This window comes from Lissotriton vulgaris, chromosome 3_1 (assembly GCF_964263255.1).
Source record: "Lissotriton vulgaris chromosome 3_1, aLisVul1.2, whole genome shotgun sequence".
Taxonomy (NCBI): domain Eukaryota; kingdom Metazoa; phylum Chordata; class Amphibia; order Caudata; family Salamandridae; genus Lissotriton; species Lissotriton vulgaris.
The window spans coordinates 512,885,291-512,906,044 of record NC_141689.1 but is presented as its reverse complement, the minus strand read 5'-3'; positions in this window follow the sequence as shown (position 1 = coordinate 512,906,044).

Sequence of the window (20,754 nt, the reverse complement as noted above, 5' to 3'; positions counted from 1 at the left end):
TCCAATCCTTCGTCGTGACATGTCCTTCGGGCATCCGAGTCGTCGATGAGCCCCACGTTGGAAGCGCCAATTTGTGGTGGTGAGCCTTAGCAAGGCCTACAAGTGCTAGGGGTTCTCCCTACTCTGCACAGAGTCCTCAGACCAATAGGAAGAAGTTGGTGCAGAAACTGGAATAGAAAAGACAGAGTTTATTAAACCTCATGAGGTGGAACTACATTCACACAACACACTTTGCCAATGCATGAAGTAGCACACTGACTGGAAGGAGCTTGGTCCTTTTATACCCACACAGGGGCTCAAATGAAGGCGGTACAAGTACAGAATGCTGGTTTTAAATACATATAAGGTCATACAGAAGGTCTGCTAGCAACAAGTGGGAGGGGCTGACAGTTAGCTAATTCTGGTGGACACATCCTGACAGTTACAAGTTGGGGACAGCTGTAAGCTCAACTGAGCATGTGTGAAGCAGAAGAGGCTAAATATATCTTGTATCTAGGCAGATTTCAAGAGCAAGAAACAGGAAGGTAGGACAGAGCACACTGTGAGCACATGGCAAACAAAATGGCTGACAGTAGGTATACAACCGTTTCAACGCAACTTTTACAACGCATTCTTTTTCAACGCACACCATTACAACGCAGGATCCTTTACAACGAATGCCTTTACAACGCATGACATTACATAGCAGATGCTATTACAACGCATGCCATTACAACGTAAGTTTAGGTAAGTATATCGTTGTATTTAAACATTTAATATTAAAAATAAATTAAATAAATTAATTTAAGTAATTTTATATATATAGTTTTGCGTTATGGGGTACAGGGGTATTTTTAGGGTTCAGGGCTGGGTTTGGGTTATGGGGTACAGGGGTATTTTTAGGGTTCAGGGCTGGGTTTGGGTTATGGGGTACAGGGGTATTATTAGGGTTCAGGGCTGGGTTTGGGTTATGGGGTACAGGGGTATTTTTAGGGTTCAGGGCTGGGTTTGGGTTATGGAGTACAGGGGTATTTTTAGGGTTCAGGGCTGGGTTTGGGTTATGGGGTACAGGGGTATTTTTAGGGTTCAGGGCTGGTTTGGGTTATGGGGTACAGGGGTATTTTTAGGGTTCAGGGCTGGGTTTGGGTTATGGGGTACAGGGGTATTTTTAGGGTTCAGGGCTGGGTTTGGGTTATGGGGTACAGGGGTATTTTTAGGGTTCAGGGCTGGGTTTGGGTTATGGGGTACAGGGGTATTATTAGGGTTCAGGGCTAGGTTTGGGTTATGGGGTACAGGGGTATTTTTAGGGTTCAGGGCTGGGTTTGGGTTTTACACTAACTGGATTTTAAATATTAATTTTAAACACCTACACTATTTAAAAATATATATATAAATATAGTTACAAATATAGTAATAAAAAATGTATATAATAAATAAAATTAAGTAAATATTTATTAATTACATTTGTTAAAAAATAATATGCTTACCTAGACTTATGTTGTAATGGCATGCGCTGTAATAGCATCTGCTATGTAATGTCATGCGTTGTAAAGGCTTTCGTTGTAAAGGATCCTGCGTTGTAAAAATTGCGTTGTAATGGTGTGCGTTGAAAAAGTTTGCGTTGTTACGTCATACATCCCTGACAGAAATACAAAATGGATTCCACTAAATGGTCAAGATAATACCTAAATACAGGATGGCTTCTTCTAATGCTGACCCTGTCACTACTAAATTACAACACTACAAGGCCAAACTCATGATCTTCAGGAAGAGCACTTCAACATGTGACTCCACCTGATGGCCAACAGAACTAGGATCAACACCCCAACCACCACCACCCATACCAAAAACTTTGGGATAGTCAAAGACAGCAAACTAATATATGACCGTCAGACTCAATGCAGTCACCGCCTCATGCTTCCATACCCTAAGGATTATGAGGAAGATTTTCAAATGATTTCCAATCAGCACCCAGAAAACTGTCATGCACACCCTGTTCACAAGCAAGCTGGACTATGGTAAAACCCTTTATACTGGGATGAACAAACAATTCACTAGAAGGCTTCGGAGCATTCAGAAGTTTGTGGCCAGAATGACTCTGAATCTCCCACACAACACTCTCATCACACCACACCTGAAGGAGCATCCTCTGGTTCCCCATACATAAACAAGCACAATTCAAACTCCTCATCTATTCTTTCAAGACACTACATGACATTGGTCCAGCATGCCTCAACAATCGCATCTGCTTTCACAAATCTTACAGAAACCTCTGTTTGTCTGGATTCCTATTTGCACACATCCCGCTCATATGGAAAACTAGATCCGGAAGGCAAACTTGCATCTCAATTCTTTCAAACTCTTGATATCATCATAGGTTCGAGCTTTGATGTTCTCCAGCTGTATCTTGTCATTTATCTTCCTCATTCTTGCCAACATTTCTGACACCTTCTGTTTACACCCACAATTTAAACCCCTTTTAAACCAAATCACCACAAGAATTTTAAGTAAAACAATGAGTTGATTATACATACTAGAACAATAATTAGTGGGGTTAGAATTCACACCTATAATATCAAACGATTCAACAACATTTTCAAAACTCTTTCCAATTTCACTACTCCATGAACCAAAGTTTTCCAACAAACCATGTTCTTCGAGGACCTTTGCCTCATGTGAAATATTAGTTATGCTACCAATATAATCATAAATAAGATTGCTGTTATCAAGTATGAAAGTACAGCATTGTTGAATCCTTAACACCTGACAGAATCTGTCCTCTTTTGCCAGAAGAATACCTAATGCAAGATGATTTTATATCATCATTGTACACATAGCCATTAGCATCTTTCCAATTTTCACATCATTCAAAGCTACAAGGCATACATCGTTCAGTACTTGACCAAACCCACGCTTTGTCCTTCCACGTCCAATATTACTCCTCTGATTGATTTAATTCATATGATTGATATTAGCAAATGCTATGGCAAGATAGCAGCTTCCCACCTAATTACATGGGAGGATAAAATAAGCTAAGCAGTTACCAAATGCATCATAAATTCCTCTTCGCACTGTTTATTCACCAATCAGAAAACATATAGCCAAGCACATAACTCACAATATACTCGCTCTTTCCAACCAATTCTATAGGCTCAACATTTAGATTTTTCTCACACCATACACTTTAGTTCTTTCTTTTCTTGCTGCTCTCTCAATCTTGAATGCATTTTTGATTATCTGAATATCTCTTCAGCCTCTTCCTACGAATCAATTTCTCTCATTTCTTCCCAATTTGTAATAATTTGCACCTTTTCTTCATAATATTCTTTAATCAATTCATGCTCCATTTCACTCAGTTCAGACAAAAGCATATTTTAGACAGATTAGATTTTAAATTAGCTTGCATAATCAATATCAAATGATTAGAAATAAGCTCCAAATCTTTACTTTAAGAAAGTTCTCCAAAGGAACCTTTGAACTCCGTGAGGTAAGGCACTTGGAATTCTGTACCAAGAAAAACATTAACAAAAGCACTACATGATAAAGAATTAGTCAACCGAAGATGTAAGTAAGTGGCCTCTTCTGAGACAGAGGTTGGGAGAAATTTGCAAACATGCCAGTTGCTAACTTACATAATAATTGCATACTCGGACAACAAAATTTAACAAACATTCTCCTTAAAACTGCCCAAAAGCACCTCTTTATATGCTAGTTTTGCATCTACTATTCTAATATATGTAGTGGTTAATTATTTACTCTCATCAGTAGGTGAATCATATCCAACCGGTGAAGTCAAACTCAAACATAACAGTAAGCCAACTAAAAATATTACTATTATCACTAAGAAGTCTATTCGCAAATTCAAGCAGCACCTTTGCATGGACATATATTATCTCCTTGGTATTGATAAGAGAATATGCACAGTAATGTTCTGAAAGATCTGTAAGCAATTCAGCACATACACTGGGAGAACTAGTCATAAGGTATTGCCGTTGTCTTGCCTGGAACCAGTAATAGCCTTAAATACTGTCAATCTGCAAGCATAGGGTAGTGGGAGTTAAGGAGCCTTATACATTTTTAGAAAATGGAAGACAATCCCAAAGCAACTATTCAAAAGTGATGCCTAAATTCTGGACTGTAGAAAAGGGTGATAGAGTGTATCCAAGCTTGAAGAGCCTCCGCATTGGTCCAAACAGAGGATGCTACACTTTAGAGCATAGAGAGCAGCAGAAATCTCAAGTTGCCCAAGTCAGGAATGAGTAGACGGGTTTGGTTTTCACTTTGATTTATTTTGTTTTCCATTGTTGAATGCAGGATATTAAATACCAACATGTAAAGTAAAAACCAGAACTAGAACAGTAGCTCTTTCATATTATTGGATATTATCAGAACTTTGAAACAATTACAATGTGAGCAGCAGCAGTGCAGGCCCTCCCTTCCGAGGACTACATTCTCCTAGGAGACCTCAACTTTCACCTGGAGAATAACAACGACAACAACACCACCACCCTGCTTGATAACCTCGCCAATCTTGGACTCAAACAGCTGGTGAACACCCCCACCGACTACGCCGGACACACGCTCGACCCAATCTTCTCCTCCAGCAAACACATCTCCTTCAATCACACCACAGGACTCCACTGGACGGACCATAGCTGCGTCCACTTCAGCTTCAGAAAGACAACGACCCACCACCACCCGCAACAGGTCCCCAGCAGAAACTGGAACAAAATTACCCTCGACCAGCTCACCACATCACTGAACCAAAACCCTCCCGCCAGATCTATGGACCCAAATCAAGCAGCCTTTAATCTCGCACAATGGATCACCCACTGCGCTGACGAACTAGCACCCCTGAAAAACCATCCCAACAGACCAGAAAGCAAAAGAGCCTCCTGGTTCAATGACAATCTTAAGAACTCCAAAAAGAACTGCAGCACCCTCGAGAAAACCTGGAGAAAAAACCCAACCGCAGACAACATGACCGCCTTCAAGAACGCCACCCGCAAACACCACCAGCTGATCCGCACCACTAAGAAGTCAGCATTTAAAGACCAACTAGACAACAACGCCCACAACAGCAAAGAACTCTTCAGCATCGTCAATGAGCTCAACAATCCCAGCGCCGGCAACAACTACATCACTCCCTCTCAAGATTTATGCGACTCACTAGCCTCGTTCTTCCACAGCAAGATCGCAGACATACATAACAGCTTCAGCGACCTGTCCTCTCCCCCTACCTTTGAACTGAAGCCCCCTACCACCACCCTCCGCGCCTGGACCCCAATCAGCATCGAAGAAACCATACGCATGATGAACTCCATCCATTCCGGATCTCCAACCGACCCATGCCCCCACCACATCTTCAATAAGGCCGACTCCGTCATCGCACCCCAACTCCGAGATATCATCAACGGCTCCTTCAACACCGCTACCTTCCCGGAAAGCTGGAAGCATGCCGAGCTCAGCGCCCTTCTGAAGAAACCTACAGCAGACCCCACCGAACTTAAGAACTACCGCCCCATCTCACTCCTCCCGTTCCCCACCAACATCATCGAGAAGACCGTCAACAGCCAGCTCGCCGCCTTCCTTGAGTCTAACGGCTCCCTTGACCCCTCACAGTCCGGATCCCGAGCTAACCACAGCACCGAGACCGCCCTCATCGCAGCTACACATGACATCCGGACACTGCTCGACAACGGGGAAACAGTGGCCCTCATCCTCCTGGATCTTTCCGCAGCGTTCGACACGGTATGCCACCGCACCCTAGTACATTGCCTCAGGAACGTCGGATTACAAGATAAGGCTAACGTCTACATGAGCCCCCTCGCATCCATCGCACGCCAACACAACCTAAACATCATCTCCTACGCTGATGACACTCAACTGATCCTCTCCCTCACCAAAGACCCAACCACCGCCAAAACCAACCTACACGAAGGGATGAAAGACGTAGCCGAATGGATGAAGAACAGCCGCCTAAAACTGAACTCGGACAAGACGGAGGTCCTCATCCTAGGAACATCCCCCTCTGCCTGGGATGGCTCATGGTGGCCCCCGGCACTAGGCAGCGCACCCAAACCAACGGACCATGCTCGCAACTTAGGATTCATCCTAGACTCCTCCCTCTCCATGACCAAACAAGTCAACGCCGTCTCATCATCATGTTTTAACATCCTACGCATGCTCCGAAAGATCTTCCGATGGATCCCCACTGAAACTAGGAAAATGGTCACCCAAGTACTTGTCACCAGCCGACTAGACTACGGAAACACCCTCTACACCGGAACCACATCCAAACTGCAGAAAAGACTTCAACGCATTCAGAACGCCTCCGCCCGACTCATCCTGGACATACCTCAACACAACCACATATCAGAACACCTGAGAGACCTGCACTGGCTCCCTATCAGCAAGAGAATCACGTTCCGTCTCCTCACTCACGCACACAAGGCCCTCCACAACCTATGACCCAGCTACCTCAACAATCGCCTATCCTTTTACACCCCCACCCGCCAACTACGTTCGTCCAACCTAGCCCTCGCCGTGATCCCACGCATCCGTAAAGCCACCATGGGAGGAAGATCCTTCTCTTACCTGGCGGCCAAGACCTGGAATTCCCTCCCCTCTCACCTCCGTCTTACCCAGAACCACCTCTCCTTCAGGAAGCAACTCAAGACCTGGTTATTTGATCAGTAATGAACCCCTTTCCCTTAAGCGCCTTGAGACCCTCTGAGTGAGTAGCGCGCTATACAAATTTCTGACTTGACTGTCATCCACACAAAATAGTGTAGAAGAACTGCAAGTTTACCATTCACAGAATACGCGTTGTACAGACGTAAGAAGAGCATCCTTTACAGGTGCATAATCATTTTCAGGTCTCCCACCTCCACCGCTCCGAAGATACACACACAAATTTCAAAGACCTAGGGTGGTGATGGCACTCACCCATTATAGATTACCTGAAGTTCTGCTTTGCCGAGCCCTAGTTCAGCAGACTTTAGAAGGTGGTAGCAATGCAGATGTCCCCCAACAACAGACTCTCCTCTCTGGTCAATTTCTGGTCCATTTCAGTATTGTAATGTTGACTGAGAGAGAAAATATAACCTTGGAAAATTGGTTACTAAAAGAGAAGTTCCTGTTCAGTCACCGAATGGGGCGGGTGGTGTTTGGTCAATCCTCCTGTCTCCACTTAGTAAAACATATTCTGTCCTTCCCATAATGCGGAGCTAAGCCTCTCTTTATCTGTACTAAGATCAATTAATTTTGCTCTGTGGGATACAGAAAAACTTAAGTAGTAATAAGTAGTAATAGTAGTCAAATAAAGTTTATTTAGACCATAGTCTGTTAAACAGTAAGATAATAATACATATTTAAATCTTTCAAATTACTTAATCTTTTGACGATGATCCAGACATGGCCAATAAAACTACATATGTCTCATACAATTAAAACTGGTTTTAAACAGAGGGCTAGGCCAACCGTCAGAGAAAATAGCCGCTTCCTAAAGTGGCTCCGCGACCCGTCTCCTCCCCTGCCAATTGCAACACAATTATCCGTGCCCCCGGCCTGTGTGACCCGAGGTCGTTCGGACAGGCATCCGTTCAATCGAGCGAGCTGACACGGTTCCAGGAGGTAGAACCCACCCGGGTGCACCACCTGAACCTATCCTGGCTTGACTCTTCAATTTCAGAAATCAAGATGTAATATTGCAGACATCGCTGGCAGCCTCACCAGTACATTGTGAAAATGTGCAAATATCCTTCTTTCCGGACTTAGCCCTGAAGGTACAAAGACAGAAACGCCCTTTTCAATCCGAAAAACAAAAGTTACGAGATAAAGTAGTGAAATGCCCTTGCTATTTCCGGCAAAGTTGCTTATTGAGAATGAGGGCAAAACATGGTACTTTAATACACAAGAAGCAGCGTGGTCATCGCTTGATGGGTGGCGCAGTGTCGGGGGTCCCTCGTCCAGGCCGCAGCGTGGAAGATGGCGAGGAGAGTTATTAACCTTATCTTACAACAACGCAATGGAACATTCCGAAGGGATGAACTCTCCACAACTCACCAAGCGGACTAAGTTCTAGAACTGACCTGGACCCATGAAATCTGGAATTCATATGACAGGGCTGTATATAAAGGAACAAAGGCTCAGAAGTGAGAAGAAATTACCTTGTGGGTCCCTAAGATGAAGACTGAGAATGGACACAGCGCCACTGGGGGTGCTGCTGTTACTGATCGAAGAGCCAGGACTTGAAGAGTCTTCTGAAGGTGAGTAGGTTTTGGGTCTGTCGCAGGTTGGTAGGGAGGGTGTTCCAGGTCTTGGCGGCGAGGTATGAGAAGGATCTGCTGCCGGAGGTCTTTCTTTGGATGCGGTGAACGACAGCGAGGGCGAGGTTTGCGGAGCGGAGCTGACGGTTGTGGGGGGGTAGAAGCTGAGTCTACTGTTCAGGTAGGCTGGTCCGTTGTCGTGGAGTGCCTTGTGAGTGTGGGTAAGAAGCTTGAAAGTGATCCTCTTGTCCACGGGGAGCCAGTGAAGGTTTCTCCGGTGGTAGGAGATGTGGTTGCGGCGGGGTACGTCGAGGATCAGCCGGGCGGAGGCGTTTTGGATGCGTTGGAGGCGTCGTAGGTCTTTTGCTGGGATGTCTGTGTAGCGTGCGTTGCCATAGTGTAGCCTGCTGCTGACGAGGGCCTGTGCCATCCTTCTTCTTGTTTCTGTCGGGATCCGTTTGTAGATCCTACGGAGCATGCGGAGTGTGTTGTAGCAGGAGGCGGAAACTGCGTTGACCTGTTTAGACATGGCGAGGGAGGAGTATGCAGCTCCGCTGGCACAGGTGGTGGTGAATGGGAGAGTCTCACAGATATTTAAGCTCCACCAAGGAACCAGACAGGGCTTCTCCCTCTCACCCCTCCTTTTTAGGTCTCGCCCTGGAATTCGCATCCGAAGGATGCGTCCAGGGCGGAGACTTATAGTCGGCTGACACGGGGGAATGAGGGACACAAAACTGTGACGAGCGTGGATTGAGCTGCGTGCACGCGCGTCAACATTCACGCATGCGCACATCACAGCCACACGCATACACAGCACTCACGCATGCGCACATACACACGCATACACAGGCACACCCCCGTCACCTACACGCATACACAGAGACCCCTCCACACACACCAGCCCCTCTCCTCTCGGCTCCACACACACGCACACGCATTTACACTTACACAGACACGCAGGCACCCAGACAGGCAACCCCCCCCCCCCCGTCACACACACGCATACACACGCATACACACAGACTCCAGGACACATACACATACACACACACATGCACGCTCACACACATACACAGTCCGCCGCCGCGCGCGCGCACACAGATGCCCCCCGCCCCCCCCCAACAAGGCGACGCCCCACTCACCGGCATCCTCAGTGCAGCGGCTCCCACCGGCAGCAAGACTCTTCTTCCCTTCTTCGGCACCGGGGCGCAGGGTAGGCTCCTGCCTGCTCCGGTGCGCCAAACAATCGCGGCTCTTCCGTGGGAGGCGGGGTAGGCTCCCGCCCTCCTACTTCCGGTTGTCCCGCCCGGCCTGCCTGACTTCCTGTTCGCAGGCCGGCGGAAAACGAAAGCGGGAGTCCGCCGTAATTGCTTACCTTAGGGCAAAGGAGCGTGTGCGCGGCGGTTTCCTTTGCCGCGCGCGTTGATTGGTAAATGCGCAGTGAGTATTTTTTATAAAACTGTAAAATACTTGAATCAAATGCGCATCACGACGTCTGCGCATGTCCGTGACTTGGTATGATACAAGGAGGCAGGAGAGGAGAGTGTGCGAGCGGCCGGTTTCCTTTGCCGTGCATGTTGTTTTGCCAAGCGTGTTGTTCGTTGAGGGTGGAATGCGCAGTGAGTTTTTTATGAGAAAATTATTAGGTACAATTGCACGGACTTGATTCCTGGAGTACACCCTGTCCACGCACAGAGGACTCCTGAGCCGTGGATGGATCTGGTTTCCCAGGCGACCGATGGCCGGGTTGTGTGCCTGGCCCTCTCCATCAAGTCTTCGTCTGATCTGTTTTGATAAGGACGGGTCGGGTGGGTTCGTTGTTATGGGTGATTGATTTTTTTTTTTGTAAGTACATTCCTCCAAGATACAGTGAAACGTTTAGTACTTTGGTATTGCGGGTACATTTTGTCTCTTACCTCGTAGCTTCTAATCTACGGCCTTGTGCTGTTGCAGGAACATATCATTTTGCCATTTTGTTCAGACATTGACCAAGCTTAGCTCCTCTGACATAAACCAGTGCACGCAGAAGAGGTACCCGTTTTATGCCACAAAAGGAACAGTAATGATGAGTGCAGAGTGAGTGCAGAGTGACAGTGAGTGCAGAGTGCATGCAGTGAGTGCAGAGTGACAGTGAGTGCAGAGTGCATGCAGAGTGACAGTGAGTGCAGAGTGACAGTGAGTGCAGAGTGACAGTGAGTGCAGAGTGACAGTGAGTGCAGAGTGACAGTGAGTGCAGAGTGACAGTGAGTGCAGAGTGAGTGCAGTGACAGTGAGTGCAGAGTGCATGCAGTGAGTGCAGAGTGACAGTGAGTGCAGAGTGCATGCAGAGTGACAGTGAGTGCAGAGTGACAGTGAGTGCGGAGTGACAGTGAGTGCAGAGTGCGTGCAGAGTGACAGTGAGTGCAGAGTGAGTGCAGAGTGACAGTGAGTGCAGAGTGACAGTGAGTGCGGAGTGACAGTGAGTGCGGAGTGACAGTGAGTGCGGAGTGACAGTGAGTGCGGAGTGACAGTGAGTGCAGAGTGACAGTGAGTGCAGAGTGACAGTGAGTGCAGAGTGACAGTGAGTGCGGAGTGACAGTGAGTGCGAAGTGACAGTGAGTGCAGAGTGACAGTGAGTGCAGAGTGACAGTGAGTGCAGAGTGCAGAGTGACAGTGAGTGCAGAGTGACAGTGAGTGCAGAGTGACAGTGAGTGCGGAGTGACAGTGAGTGCGGAGTGACAGTGAGTGCAGAGTGACAGTGAGTGCAGAGTGACAGTGAGTGCAGAGTGACAGTGAGTGCAGAGTGCAGAGTGACAGTGAGTGCAGAGTGACAGTGAGTGCAGAGTGACAGTGAGTGCAGAGTGACAGTGAGTGCAGAGTGACAGTGAGTGCACAGTGACAGTGAGTGCAGAGTGACAGTGAGTGCAGAGTGAGTGCAGAGTGACAGTGAGTGCAGAGTGAGTGCAGAGTGACAGTGAGTGCAGAGTGACAGTGAGTGCAGAGTGCGTGCAGAGTGACAGTGAGTGCAGAGTGACAGTGAGTGCAGAGTGACAGTGAGTGCAGAGTGACAGTGAGTGCAGAGTGACAGTGAGTGCAGAGTGAGTGCAGAGTGACAGTGAGTGCAGAGTGAGTGCAGAGTGACAGTGAGTGCAGAGTGAGTGCAGAGTGACAGTGAGTGCAGAGTGACAGTGAGTGCAGAGTGACAGTGAGTGCAGAGTGACAGTGAGTGCAGAGTGACAGTGAGTGCAGAGTGACAGTGAGTGCAGAGTGACAGTGAGTGCAGAGTGCGTGCAGAGTGACAGTGCGTGCAGAGTGACAGTGAGTGCAGAGTGACAGTGAGTACAGTCACTCAGCACCACCACATTATCAGTCAGAACCACCACAGCATCACTCAGAACCACCACAGCACCACTCAGCACCACCACAGCATCACTCAGCATCACTCAGCACCACCACAGCACCACCATAGCACCACTCAGCACCACCACTGCATCACTCAGCATCACCACAGCCCCATTCAGCACCACCACAGCATCACTCAGCACCACCACATCACAAATATATTCTCTCAATGTTTCAAGCTTTATTACAAATGTCACAAAAAGATGTTAATATTTCACTTCTGTTCTTGGATTTTGTTACAATAAAATACACTGAACATAATCTTCACAAAAGTTATTTACAAAAGTTTGAGCTATTGCCATTATAAATTACAATCACTTTTATTAAGTATTAAAAAAAATTAAAAGCCATTGTTATTTGTAATATCAATACATCTAAGTCACGTAAATACAAATGTTGCATTACAAATGCTATAGGTGTCACATTTGCGAAAGTTATAACTATTGGCATTGTAAATGACAAAGCTATTAATTTAGCTATTTTCAAAACCAACACATAAATGAACGTTTGGTAAATTTCCATTAAAATATTTGACTTTTTTACTAAGATATTATTATACTGTTTTATGCAAACAAAATTTAGATACTGCATAAATAACTTTAATAAAACATATTTTATATGAAGCTTTTTATGTAAAAAAAAATATAGCATAAAGCAAAAAACAATTGCCATTTACAATGCTAATAGCTCAAACTTAAATAATGCGAGACCTATTGCATTGCAAATGCTTGTTATTTTGGTCCTGGAGCAGTTAGCGGCCTGAATATGAGGCGGCCCACTGATCCGAGGCCTCTTATGGATGGCAGATTGGGAGGACAAAATATCATTGTTTGCAGACCATATTATCCTCTATGTGGCGTCAACCAGGTTCTCCATCCCAAGAATTCTAACTTGTTTTGTCACATTCAGAAGATGCTAGGGACTCACAATCAACTGTTCCAAATCCATGATCTTTGTCTTATATGGACCAACACCTCAATTGCCTAAAGATTGTGAGGCACAAGTAGTGACAGAGTGATTCCAATACTTAGGAATCTTCATCACATCTCACCAAGATTTATTCCCTGTCAAACATTTACACGCTCCATTAAACTGGTTGAAAGGAGATTGCAGCATTGGCGCTCACCCCTTAATCCTTAATGGGTAGGGCGGCACTCTTTAAAATGATGGATTTGGGGTGTGGCCAAGATAGCTTCTTGGTAGGATGCAGCTATGTGGCTCTCTACTCCCTCTGGGCCTTTTATTGCATTGTTGGCAGTGGGAGGGTCACCAGAGCTTGCAGAGATCCTCACAAAACTGGGGCTGCAATCCTGGAGGGCAGGTAAGGCTGTGTTGAGGTCCTGGCGGGAGTTCCAGCACTGCCGCGGAGCAGCTCTGAGGGAGTGGCTGAGCATACAGAAGCAGCCGCGGAGAGTCCGGTGAGGAGGGCTATTGCTCGAGGTCCCCAGCGATCCCTGCAAGGTCCAGAGACCGCCGCAGCACAAAGATCGGAGCAATTTCTCCCGGCAAGGTGAGGAACGGGCCCGCACACTACTGGGCAGTGGTGGATTCGGGTAGCGAGCATCACACAAGGCCCTGTCTCCGTGGGCTGGGGTAGGCCTCATCTTCAGTGGGCACATGAGGATGGAGCCGCCACTTCCATCAACCGCACGGAGGCGCTGTATTGCCACATCACCTGCTGCACCCCTATCTGGAGAGTCTTACTTGGGACACGTCGACGTGGGGCCTAGCGGACCCCTGTGGCCTGGGGCTGTGCCCGGTGGCCTTTGGAGATGGGCCTGAGGCGGGCCTGTGGTGTGGCCTACAGAGCCCGAACAGCGTGTAGGCCCGGTTGGGGTACCAGAACACCTGAAGACATGAGCGACCCTGGCTGGGGGCCTTTGGCTGTGCTCTTCCGCCCACCAGCCCTGCTCTGGTGGCCTCCTGGATCTGGCCCAAGTGACTCGAGCCTAAAACTTAAAATTGCTGAGTAGCACGACCTGTGGAGTGACTGAGATGGGACAGTGCCTCGTCAGGAGCCCTAGCCAGGAGGTGGGAGAGGAGGCGAGCAGCGATTAGATGACCCTGCAACAGTGGTACCCCAGTGGCAGGCTGCTGGTGATTATCTCGCTCCTTCCTCATAGTGCTTGAATTGGGGCATGAGTAGAGGTCCTGTGTGGGGGGCATTTCATGGAGGCCCTTCAGCTGTGACATCACCCTTCCAGACAGTGCTCCGCATTCGCACACAGTTGCGCCCCACCTGTAGAGCCTTTTGCACCCGCTCTGCACCCCGCCCGAGGACCCAGCAAGTGGAGGAGCTATGGCAGCCCCCAAGGGCAGGAAAGATAGGTCAGTGAAGGGCCTCCTGCTTAACTCAACACAACAGATGGAGAATAAGCATGGAGCAAGGCCTGTGGATGAGGTGGAGGGCGGTGAGGGCCCGGAGTCCCCGGTTATCCGATCCTTCCTAGAGTCACTCTTCCCCTCTTTCCGAGAAGATTTATCCGCAATGAAACACGAACTGTCGGCGGACATGCGGGAAGTGAGCCGAGATATGGATTCCCTGGGGGAGCGGCTCAACACTTTGGAGAAGCGCAAAGCTGGCTGCGATGAAGTAATTGAGAGCCTCCAACAGGAAGTCCTCAAGCTGCAAGAACAGAACCTGGACTTACAGGCCCACACGGAGAATCTCGAGAACAGGTCTTGGTGTAACAACATTCACATTCGTGGCATAGCACGTGGCGAGGGAGCCTGTAATATCGAGGCACTGGTGGCGGGCCTCTTCTGCTCCATTCTAGGAGAATCCCTGGACTTCCCGATCAAGCTGGACCGCACACATCGGGTGGGTCCACTGAGGGAAGCCCCTGCTCCTCCGGTGGACATACTGACTTGTGTCCATGACTACCAACTACAAGACAGGATTCTCCGTGAATCTCGGCACCGCTTGGACTTTACCTACCAGGGTCAGAAGCCCCATTTATACCAGGATCTGGCAGCCTCCACCTTGCTTAAATGCAAATCCTTCCATCCGATTACGCTTCAACTCCAAGATGCAGGCATTAAATACTCCTTGGGCACCCGTTCAGGTTGATCTTTCATTACAAAGAGGAAGTGAGGCTACTCCGTTCACTGTCTGCGGCCTACAAACTCCTGAGTATTGAAGAACCAGTGGCGGACCAGCCTCACATGGACAATCGCTCTCGCAGATGTCGGAGCGGCCATGGATGGAGTACCATTAAGCCTCCTAGCCTGTTGGCACATCCTGACTCGGACACCATGGCCAGGGAGTGGCAAGCAGTGTTGACGTCTCTTGCAGGTGCACCCTCGGAGTGAGGCAGGACTCGCTCCAGCTGAAAACAGATGCTTTGAAGTTTGCACCCTTGCCCATCATCAGCAACATTATCAATATTTACATGGAAGATACCTGGGGGGAGAGGGAAGCTGGGGCCAGAGGTACTCTTCACTTTCTTTCCTAGGAGCAGTACGCTCCAGACATTGACTCTGTGTTCTACTGTATTATGCCAACATTCTTGCTTTGTTGGGGTTTTGTTGTTTTTGTTGATGGGTTCCCTTCCTCCCCGCTGCGTCTCCTTTATCTTTTCTATATGCATGTGACCCTCGCTTGTCCGGGTCACTTTGTCCAGGCTCTCATGGGGCCCGGCAGTGGCGTGCTAGAGGCCCTGTTGCTCCCACAGCGCAACCTGTCCGCACCAACTGCGTAGATGAGTGCCACAACCTGACTTTGAATGTGAAGGGGCTCTACAACCCTATTAATCGTAGGGCTATCCTGTCTTATTTGGAAAACTCTGGTGCCCATGTTTGTCTGCTGCAGTAGACCCACCTGCTACTCAGTGACACACATAGATTGCGCTATAAGTTTTCACTCAGAACAACTTTTCTTCCCTCCAAACCAAGAAGGCTGGGGTTGCTATCCTTGTTGCCCGCACTTTCACATGGATGGTGGTGTAGTGTAGTTCCTATATTCCCAATAGGCTCTGCGCATTGAAATAATATATCCTATAGATTAGACGTAGGACTGAGGTCTACTAGGTCTCTATCGAATATACTAGACTTAATTGTGAGTGCCAGCTAGCTCAGAGGTCACTAGAAACTTTCTCGAATGAACAGAAGGGATTTGTTTCTGACAACCGCATAAACATGACAACTTTGTTTCTCCAAGAGAAAACTGATCATCAGAGTCGTGGAAACAATAGATAGATATTTTACTCAGTCAATCGTGCATGCTTCGTTTCACCAGAGGTGCAGAGAAAATAGAGAGACAGGCATTTTCAATTAAAGTATTTATTGAAGAGTCTTCTTTCTCATGCAGAAGAAATGAACTGCTACAGTCGTAATACTGGCTGCAAAGTATAATGCGTACAGCAAAAAGAGCATTATAAAATAATATTGTAAAAGCATGGTATGGTTTCTAAGCCATTGAATACATACATAAATAATAAAAGGTTTAAAATGTACTCAACTGGTGCTTCTAAAATACGCCTACCCCGGTGTGCCTAACCTAAGTCTGGTACGAGGGAAGGAGTAAATGAGGTGTAGCATAAATCTAGTTTTCTTTTTGCCAAGAATCTATCCAAGATTTCTCTTAGGGTCTAATCAACTCCGTACCTTGGTTTAGAATGAAGGAGGTCTGGTATCTCTCTGTCTCAGGACTCGATTTCCCAACAACCCGCAAGGGGAGCTTAGAAACACTGGAGCTGGATTTCTCGTCAAGAGAAAAGACAGCGTCTCTCTCAGTACGTCTGCTGGAGGGTCGGCTTCCTTCGGCACTTGCTGTAGCGAGCTGCGTCGGGCAAGTAGATAGTCGAACTGCTCCAAACGACCGTGTGTTTGCTATGGCAAGTGTGGGCATATTTATACCATGAAGGTGCCGAGATTGACGTAAAGGTGGACATAATAACGTCATCAAAGAGTCTCAGTTCTTTGAAAATTCCATGAGTTCTTGTACAAATCAGTATTCAAGCAAGGGGAAGTTCTTAACTGGGGAAGCCGAGTTTTTCCAAAAAATTGTTGAAGATTTTCTGAACTAGTGGAAGTAGCCATGCTGTATTTGGACTGCATGAGCTATGTCTAAATAAGGGTATGAGTTCTATGCCTATATAAGGATATGGTGATTTATACCTATATAAGGGCATGAATCGTGAAAGTTACACTAGGGTCCTAAAATGCTCTCTGAGATCAAGGGGAGGCTTTTGGCATTTTCCGTGACCTTTGGGGTGCACACACCAACACTGGCCACTATCTACGCCCCCAACGAGGGCCTGGAGGCCTTTTTATGTAAAGCGGTGGGGAACTTCACATCTACACTGACCGGCAAATTATCATATGGGGTGACTTGTATATTGTGTTTGATGGCCAACTGGACTGCTCAGCTCAGAGGCAGGGACAGACAGGGGCTCTTTCTGATGCCAGCTGTCAGTGGTTGCACACTTAGAGTTGGGGGGCATGTGGCATCACTTACCCCCATTCTACCGATTATACCTTCTACTTCCATGCCCGGGGACCTTACGCCAGGCTAGATTATTTCTTAAGGTAAACATCGTTTACAACGATGTTTTCACAACGCGGTACCTTTACACCGCGGCTGTGACAACGCAAGTCGTTACCACGACTTGCGCTGGAGGGCGCTCAAGGTCTAAAAATAGTTAATTTACTATCCTAACACCTTCCCTAGGGTCCACGGGGACTGGTGTTAGAATAGTAAATTAAACTATTCGAAATCCGCGCCCCCCCAACGCAAGTCGTGGTAACGACTTGCGTTGTCACGGCCGCGTTGTAAAGGTATGCGTTGTGACGGTACGCGTTGTACCGTCATATATCCATTTCTTAATGACCCGGTCTCTTTTTTCGTTTTCACAGGACTCGGTTATTGAGCCCCAGCAACTCTCTGACTATGCAGATTTGACTACAAAATTGCTGTTTCCCCCCCACCCCTCGGTCATCATACTCTTGGAGGCTCATTCACAGTCCTGAAGTTGTTGCGTGCAATACTAAAACACTAGAGGACTTTTTAGCCGTCAATGATACACAGGACACCTCCATCATTTCCCTTTGGGAAACTCTCAAATTAATAGCTCAGGCGACTTTATAGCCACGTCCGCCGCAGACAACTATTTGCGCAGGGAGAAGAGGGAGGAGCTTTCTAAGCAAGTATCGGAATTAGAGGGGGTCTACAAGCGGAGAAGGGCCCTCAGAATCTGGGAGAAATTAACGGCGGTGCGGGCTCAGCTGACCAGTTTGGACCTAGATAGGGCAGAACACTCTACTTTTTGCTTGAAGCACATGATCTACACAGGGGGATAGATGAGGTGGCTTGTTGGCTCACAAATTGTGCACACAGTGTCAGGCAGCGATAGTCCCACTCCTTCTGGTCAAATGGGGTGCAGAGCTTACGCGGGAGGTAGATATAGCTTGCACATTTTGGGATTTTTATGAGGATCACCATGTTGCCCAACCAATACATGACCAGAACCTCTCTTTTAGTACTGTTAGGGCATTAAACACACTCACACTTGAGGCCTGGTCAGGCCTCTACCGTAGATAGCCGGATTCGGGTCGAGGAGGTCATTTCGGCCATAGCTCGACTAAAGCTTGACTCGACTTTTTAATGCCATTGATGGCACCCTGGAGCTACCGCCTACGATGCTCTTGTCGTCGGTGGCAGTTTAGCCCAAACCCGGTAAAGATAGCAGATACTGTGCCTCTTATAGGCCTATATCTTTGCTGAGACTAGATTTTTAGAACTTCACAGGGATCCTGGTGTCTAGATTGGGACAGTTGATGCCGCGATTGATAGAACCGAAACAGGCCGGATTTGTCACGACCAGACAATGCAGTAAAATACTAGGAGACTGATGCACCTCCTGGATAAGGCATGTCGTCAGACAGAGGAGCGCATTGTATTATCGGTCGATGCTGAAAGACGTGTGACAGGGTTCATTGGTGCTTCTTGGAGACTATTTCGGAGAGGTTTGGGGTTGGGCACGGATTTTGCCAATTGGTGTTTAGCAGCTACAGTCACCCCTGGGCCATGGTCTAGTTGAACGGCTTCATGTCAGACCCCTTCCCAATAACCAGAGGCATGCGTCAGGGCTGCCCGCTCTCCCCTCTTCTGTTTGCTCTCTATATGGAGCCAATAGCACAGAGGGTCGAGAGAGAACCAGCAGATCAAAGGGATTCTCTTTGGGGGAGAGTGGCACACCATTAGCCTCTACGCTGACAATGTTATTACCACTCCGGAGTCCCTTCAGACTTCAGTCCCAGCCTGGTTGGCCGAGCTAGAGGAGTTTTCAGTAGCCTCTGGTTTTAGGGTCAATGTGGCCAAATCACAGGCCTTGGGTTTCTCCTTACAACAGCCAACTGCTGCTTCCCTGGCCCAGATGTGTCCCATCCGCTGGGCTCAGAATACCATCCCGTACCTGGGCATCACGCTGTCATTGTCTACCGCTGAGACGGTATCCTTAAACTATGCAAGAGAAAAGGGGGATCCCCTCTAAGAGGAAAACTTTACAAGGTCAGGTAGAAGAGGGGAAAAGCCAACAACACACTAGAAGTTCTCCCTTGTGACCTATCTTTCTTTTTTTTACGATTCAATTATGAATTCGACATAGGCTGTACATACAATTAAACCATAATAACATACATATACAAATGTATGATTTTTAATTCTGTTTATTCCAGCCTTCCGTATGGATCACTTGGTCTTACAACCAGAGGGACATTTAAGAGCACTGTACACTAAATCAAAAAGTTATCACTTGGAGGAGCCCATGCCCCTAACGATTCAAATGTGGCACTCTACACGGGGAACAGCGTTTACAGCGCAACTTTTACCACGCAGTACCTTTACCACGCAACTTTTACAACGCAAGTCGTTACAACGACTTGCGCTGGGGGGCGCTGTAGGATAGGGAATAGTTTAATTTACTATCCAAAACCTTCCCTACTATCCACGGGGCCTGGAGTTGGAATAGTAAATTAAACTATTCACTATCCAGCGCCCCCCAACACAAGTCGTTGTAACGACTTGTGTTGTAAAACCTGCGTGGTAAAAGCATGCGTAGTAACGACATACATCCCTCTACACTCAACAAGCTGGGATGGAAAAACTAGATTACCTCAGCGACACCCTTGTGGGAGTCAGATCTTCTTGTGGACATGGGCAAGAGAGGGTTTGATAAATGGGACCTGCTGGGCATTTCAAGAGTGGAAGATATATATTCAGGAAAGGGAATAATACCATCCATAGACCTGCAAAGGACATGCCGTTTAGCCCCCACTAAGGCATTTCGATATATACAACTCCGGCATGCCCACGAGCGAGAATTCACAAAGAGAAAACTCTGCCAGAATCATCACCACTAGAAAATAGACTACTTGTGAAACATATGGCCCAAAAAGTGATCTCGCTAACATACAAAAAACTTGTGAACAACTCCCCAGATATGTCAACATGGCTGCGAGAAAACTGGGAAAGAGATATATCAGACATACAGGAAGATGAGTGGACCCCAAGCAACCTCCCATCCGGTAGTGAGTTTGTTGGTACAGTGCTGACAGAAGGCTGGTCTGTTTTGCTGTGTTTTTTAAACAAAAAGAAGTGTGTTTTTATTTCGAACTTGTCCCGAGTGTAAATTTTAGCCAAATACATTTGTCACTTTCACTCTGCCATCTCGGTGTCCGCCTGTTAGAGCAGACCCGAACAGAGGTCAGCATTCTAGCAGCCTCACAGCCACCTTCCTCTCACCGGCATAAAACGTATGATGCATAGACTACGCAGCGGGCGCGTCATCGGCGTGCCAAAGGCAAGCCCGTCTGCGCCCGTCGGCGCCCGGAGCGTGACCAGCGCTAGAAAACCTGCCCGATTCACACGCCACCGATACACTCAGATCAAACTCATCTGTCTTAACACGGGTGAGTGCCCCCTTCCCGGATGGAAGCTAGATATCATCAATGGCAGCTCCACACAGTGTAACTTATGTGGATTAATGGCCCTAGATCTTTGCACAAAACATACAAGTATGGAAAGGAGGGTATTATCCAGAAGAATATGTGCTCCCCATGTGCTGTCACAACGCAGGATTCTATTAATAACAACCTCAAACCCTTAATATGTATTTTACTTAAA